Below are 7,061 nucleotides of genomic sequence, written 5' to 3'. Positions count from 1 at the left end.
AAAGTAAAATTACCACAGGCAGAAAGTAATTAGGTGAACAGTGGCAGTATAAGTGTGGACCTGCGAGGAAGGGAGACCTGTGGTGTCCCTCTGGAGGGTTACCACGCTAAAACAATAGTACACTGTAATGCAAGGAATTGCGACTTCTCTAGGCAACCCAGAGAAAGGCTGAGCCAATAGCACCAGCTGGGGAGGGGGTGGGGTGGGGTGGGGCTTATACATCAACAGTCAGCTGAATTAATGCCCCGGCTTCCGATTCATTGTCTTGTACAAAATCGTAACTCTGCTTCTGAGAGGACTGAGAGAAGTGGGGAGTCTCTCTCCCCGATTCAGACAAACCGGAACTAACCTGCTCTCCTTTACCAATCTGTTTCCTAATTGTGTCTAAAACCGTGAGGCAGTTTATGAACCTCCATGAACTGGGTAAGAAGGTAGGCTAGGCCACCCATCCTCAGTCTGCCAGTTAAATAAGCAATGATGAAAAGCAGGAAAAAAAGAGAGAGATTCACTCAATATGGCCATATTAGGAAGAGCGACAAGGAGATTAAGAACCCTCCCAATGGGGGCTGGCAAGATGGCTCAGTGGTTAAGAGCACCAACTACTCTTCCGAAGGTCCTGAGTTCAAACCCAGCAACCACATGGTGGCTCACAACCATCCGTAACGAAATCTGATGCCCTCTTCTGGAGTATCTGAGGACAGCTACAGTGTACTTACATATAATAAATAAATAAATAAATAAATAAATGATAGATAGATAGATAGATAGATAGATAGATAGATAGATAGATAGATAAAGAAAGGAGCCCTCAGCCGGGCGGTGGTGGCGCACGCCTTTAATCCCAGCACTCGGGAGGCAGAGGCAGGCGGATTTCTGAGTTCGAGGCCAGCCTGGTCTACAAAGTGAGTTCCAGGACAGCCAGGGCTACACAGAGAAACCCTGTCTCAAAAAAAAAAAAAAAGAAAGGAGCCCTCCCAAAGTCTGTCTTTGGGGTCCTGACAGGAGGCTCTGGCTTAAATCTAGGGCAAGATATATATATATACATATACATATACATATATATACATATATACATATACATGTATATATATACACATATATATAACTAAACAGCTGCAGTAAAGGTATGACCCTGCCTATCACTGATCAGCCATTGTCCAGGTTCCAGTCTGTCCTCTGAGGTGGTTTTCTGATAGGTTTTCAGAACTGTCAATCTCTCCAGCCTCCTCCAGCTGGCACCAGGCTTCAGCCTTTTCCTTCTCTCCTGGGCCATGGTAATGTCTTGGGGTCCACTGCTTCAGTAGTCTGATACCCAAAGAAAGGGGACAAGAATCTACAGAGAACCCCTTCATTTATGCCAATTACAGAATGACAGCAGAGTGTGTCCAGATTAACCCCAGTGAGTCAACATGGTGGGTCTAGCCTGGGAAAGCTCTCCGGAACATAGTAAGTCCATCACCACCCTAGGCTGAGCCCTCTGCCTTGAGGAAATCACAGAAGCGCATGGTCACAGAGATCCATGGTCACAGGGCTCCATGGGCAGAAACTGTTAGGTTTTAGGCTGGGGGAGGGGTGAGGTTTGAGTGAGCCATTCAGAGCGGAAATGTCCTTCAATATGGGCTGGTGGAATGTGAAGGACAAAGAGCTTCAGTCTGGCCAGGGAAAGCAGATCCAGCTTGTGCAATGATTCTCATGAGGGGAGAGAAGAGGGGAGACATGTTTTGTAGAGGTCAGCTGGGATCACCAAACTAGACTAAGAGGCACTGTGTTTGCTTGTATTTCTGGCAGAGGTAGGTATTTGGGGACATGTCTGGAAGACATGTCTGGAAGAACAACAGGCCTGGCTAGTTTGTGAAGGACAGTGGTAGCCAGTCTTGTCTGTAGCCCTTCTCCATTTAGGGATTTGACTTCTGGAAGAGCCTGCTCCAACAGAAAAGCTATGTATAGGCAACAGGTTCCCTACTTATGGGACCTGAGAGAAACAACAGGAGAATCCTAGTTCTAGAGGTCAAAGGTGGACCCTGTGCCTGGACCTTGAGTCAAGGCAGAAATATTTTTCTCACTTATGTACCTGACTATTTAGCTTCATTTGGTTAACTTTTATTTGTATATTTAATCTTTGGCAGTTCTAGGGCTTGAACCCAGTGCCTTGCTCGCATTAAGTAAGTAAGTACTCTACCACCTTAGATACGGTCTTAAGTTTTGGGATTGTTTTGGGTTTACAGTCCTCTGATATCATATTCCATAGCCACTGAACACTAGTCACAGCAATGGAGTAAACACTAGTACCAGGCCAGTGAGGGAACTGTCAATGTTATTGGAAAACCGCCAGTTTCATAGTTAGCATCCTTCCTCCTGCTCCAGGATCCCATCCAGGGAGTGTGACATCCTGGATGACACCCACAAGAGTGTCTCCAGGGCTGTGAAGAGGCTGAAGGTGATGGGGATGCACCAGAGTCACATAGGGTGAAGCTGAACTCATAGGGGGAGCATCTGTTTGGTTTGGGGTGCTCAGCAAGTCCTATGATTAAGTCAGTGCTTTCTGAGAGGTGGGGATCTAGTGTCCACTAGGCAGGGACCTGAAAGGGGGATCAGGTGGCATGCTGATTGTTAGGACCTAGGTAAAATGTAAAGGCCCAGGTGACAATTACCTGGCTAGGCTGCCATTATAAGGAAACTTTCTTATGTTTCTGCTGTTACCAGGAAACTTTCTAATACCAAGATTGATCACATATTCTGTTATGTTCTGACTTTGGAAACCAATCCCAATAGAAGTCAGTAGAAATGTTTTGTTTAGTTGCCCACTCTACTGACTGGTTTTGTGTCAACTTGATACAGCTGGAGTTATCACAGAGAAAGGAGCCTCCCTTGAGGAAATGCTTCCATGAGATCCAGCTGTAAGGCATTTTCTCAATTAGGGATCAAGGGTACGAGGGTCCCTTGTGGGTGGTGCCATCCCTGGGCTGGTAGTCTTGGGTTCTCTAAGAAAGCAGGCTGAGCAAGCCAAGGGAAGCAAGCCATTAAGTAACATTCCTCCATGGTCTCTGCATCAGCTCCTGCCTTTGAGTTCCTGCCCTGTGTGAGTTCCAGTCCTGACTTCCTTTGGCGATGAACAACAATGTGGAAATGTAAGCTGAATAAACCCTTTCCTCCCCAACTTGCTTCTTGGTCATGATGTTTGTGCAGGAATAGAAACCCTGACTAAAACACCCACTGTGGTTTCACATTCCACCTTGTCACTGGGGTATGGGAACTCCACTGGACAGATGAAGTGGGGAAGGCCAGGCTGCATTTACCCTATGCTGCCATCACCATCGGGTGCTGGGCTCTTGGGAAGCACTATACACTGCTCAGAGGATGGGAAAACAGAGCCTGAGGGGTGGGGACCTCAGTCCAAGTGAGAAACGGCACAGGATGAGTCCGAAGAGTCACAGGTTCCCAAACTCCCTGGCATTCATACACCACTGAAAACCGAATAGATGATTTGGGAACAGAGGGGGCTCATGGGCCTTCAAAGATGAGCGAGCCCAGGGCTCGGGAGGGGGAACTCTGGCTTATCTTAGCAGTGCAACTGTCCAGGGACATGGAGGGGCCTTCTGCAAGAAACTTAGGCGACTATCCTGTAGACAAAGGCTTCCTCCATGGCCCCAACAGTGGTTCTTGATAAAAGAAGACAGTCCATGCTTATCCATACTGTTCATTGATCCATGAAAAATGGGTGCATGCCACTTCTGCAGGGTATACCAGAGATTAAATACCTTTTGCAGGAAGGAATGTTCGGGAAGGGAATTTTATTGACCAAACTCTCAGGGCCCATCTAGATACCTCATTAGCATGGAAAACTCTGTTCTGTGCAATGTGACTACTAGTCGCATACTTTATGTGGGGAGCTGTGGTCACATGTTCCAGGCCAGGAATCTGGCCAGAGGTGGGTGCAGTGCCTACTATCCTCATGTAAGAGGTGCTGGGGCTTCCAAACCTACTCAGCTTTACAAAGTTTCTTGTCTTAGTCCATGGCCCCACAACTCACAATAAGCTTGGACTGGAACCAACCATCCAACAGCAATTCTTGCACCCATGTATAAGCTTTTATGGTATAAGCTGCCCCTGGAATAGACCCCAACATAAGAGAGACACCTGCACCAATATAAGTAACTATTTGGAATAAGACTTCCCTTTTGGGTAGTGGTTGAGTAAAGTTTAAGTTCCCAAGGCCTCCCTAGAAACTGACATCCTACTTGAAAGAGACGTGTATGTAGGTAACTGACATCCTCATTGGCAAAGTTAAGACATAAATATTAGGCAAGTCCCATACGGGTAGACAAGTTAGGACATGAATATTAAACAAAGCAAGTCCCTTGCCACAGTTGAATCCCCCACCCACAGAAGCAGGATAGATGTACACAAAGACGTGTTCCTAAGGAAATTTTCTAGCCCTAAATCCTGACTGACAAAATAACTTGGCACAGATGTTTGTGGATTTGGGGCTTAAAAACCCTGTAGGATCTTAAGTCAGGGCCATGGTTCAGTTCCCAAACCTGGACCATGGCCCTAGTAGACCTCAGGCCTGAGGTGTTTGTTCCATAAACTATTCGGTCTTACTGAGATGGGTGTTCATGTGTTTTGTGAGGCAATTCTTGGACCCCCAACTCTGATTCCACATCCCCACAATGCCTGTTTAGTCTCAGTGCCCATCAGGACTGTTCCAAGGCCTCTTCGTCTCACACAGAGAGAGCTGGGTGTTTTGTTTGCCACAGAGTCCTGTACAGATCCCTGTAAGTATCCTTCTAGGATGAAGGTCATCTCAGAAGAGAAATCCCCTCTGTTCCATCACTCACAACAGGTGGAATTCCTCAGGACCTGGGGTCTATTGAGACCCAAACCTTACCTCATCTCACCTTCGGTTTGTCCCCAGTTGTTAAGGTGAGGTGACTGCTGGGAAGACTAAAGAGCTGCACTGAAGAAAGAGGTCACCAGACGCTCTGGGGAGCACCTCACACTGGGCAGCTCCACAGTGGGGACAGTGGCCTCGGGTGCAGAGCTCAGCAACCATCCGACATGAGGCTTCTGGTTGAGTGGTGTTCTGGTTGAGTGGTGTTCAGGTTCAGTCTTGAGGCAATGATCTGCTCCCCTGTTGGCGAGGAAGGAAAGGTGAAATACAGATACTAAACAGAAATGTATAAACATAGTAGCCCAACCTAACTATATTTACTATGTTTATTCATGTGTGTGTGTGTGTGTGTGTGTGTGTGTGTGTGTTGGGCACACAAATACCATAATGTGCATGGAGAGATCAGAAGACAACTTTCGGGAACCAGTTCTCTCCTTCCATATTGGGCCCAGGGATTGAATATAGGTCATCAAATTTGCCAGCTAACATCTTTACCTGTTATGTCACCAGCCCATAGGCATATTTGATCATTTATTTACTTTTAAAATTGTACATTTTTACATTCTTTGGGACAGAATCTCTCTATTATATGGACCTGGCTCTCCTGAAATGTGCTATGTAGATCAAGCTGACTTCGAATTTACAGATATCCACCTGCCTCTACGTAATGACTTCGAGAATTGTGCCACCATTAAAGGTGTGTGCTACCATGACTGGCTGCTACAGCCACATTTTAGGGCTATGAAGCCAGAAAGAAAGACATATAAAGGAGACAAAAAGCCAAGTTTACTTCAGACATTCGTAAGAAGGAGCAGAGTATGTGATCCTGAAAGACTGCAGTGAGAGGGGCTGAGTTGTAGCTAGTGGATGGAAAGGCAGATGTCAGGTGAGGAGACAGGGAGGGTAGTCTAATAGAATCATGAAAAATCACATGGAGCAAGAAAGAAATGACAGAGCTGCCTTCTTTGTATTGATTACATGTATTGTCTTTATTTTTTTTAAAACACAGATTGCCAAGCATTCGGTTTTCTACCAAACCATACATATTTGTTTTTCATTCTCTGTCCCCCTTCCTTTCATGTCCAGTATTCCAATTACACATGTTAGCAATTCCTATTTCCCCTCAAGATCACCTTAGCACTTTTCTTGTTTGCTTGTTTGTTTTCTTGTTTGCTTGTTTGTTTTCTTGTTTTCTTGTTTGTTTAGTTAGGCAGCTGTCTTCACTTTGGTATGGTCCTCTGGTACATTTTGTTTCCTTTTTAAAAAGTTTTCTTTTACTTTTTATTTAAGTCTATGAGTATATCCCACTGTGTATATGCGCCCATGAGTGCAAGTCTCAAGGAGGCCAGTAGAGGGCACCAAATCACCTGGAGCTAGAGTTACAGACTGCTCTGAGCTGTCTTGTGACCCTGGGGACTAAACTCTGGTCCTTTGCAAGAATAGAAAGTACTTTTAACTATTGAGCCTTTCTTCAGACCCATCTTCAAGCTGATTGATCTTTTCTCCTGCTGTTTTGGTTTCACAGTATACATTTTTTTCTCAGATATCAAATTTATCCTCTCAAGAGGATAATAGTTCAAGTTGATTATGTTTTGCATTTTCCCTTCTGCTATAATAACATATTCCATGTTTAAGCATATTTTTAACAGTGAGTGGGGCTAGAAAAAAATATCTTGAATGAATTCCAGACCCCAATAGACCAGTAATATGGTATGTATGGATGTTAGCTTTTGGTTTCTGACAACCAAGGTATAATTCATATAACCACAGAGGTTAGGTAATAGAGTAAGGGACTAGGGGAAGTAAAGGACTCCTCAGGGGAGGGGAAATGGAATATATAGTTATGCAGAAACAGAGGTGAGGGTGATGGACAGAGACTGGAATGGGAGAATCAAATGGAGAGGAAGAAGGAAGAGGGGGTAAGTTAGAAATAGGTAAAACTAAGGGTCAGTTGAGGGGTTACATGGACACCTGGTACAGTAGAAGCCTCTTAAAATATATACATATAAGGAAAAAATCTAAATGGAATCACCAACTAACAGCGGAAACAAAGCCCCAACTAGACATCTCTCACCATGAGCTGAAGCCTCCAGTGCCAGAAATAGATTACATCTAATTGAGTTGTTGGCCAAAGGGGCCTCAAACAACCCAGACTATTGCCAATGTTATC

This window comes from Mus caroli, chromosome 12 (assembly GCF_900094665.2).
Source record: "Mus caroli chromosome 12, CAROLI_EIJ_v1.1, whole genome shotgun sequence".
Taxonomy (NCBI): domain Eukaryota; kingdom Metazoa; phylum Chordata; class Mammalia; order Rodentia; family Muridae; genus Mus; species Mus caroli.
This window is presented reverse-complemented; position numbering follows the sequence as displayed.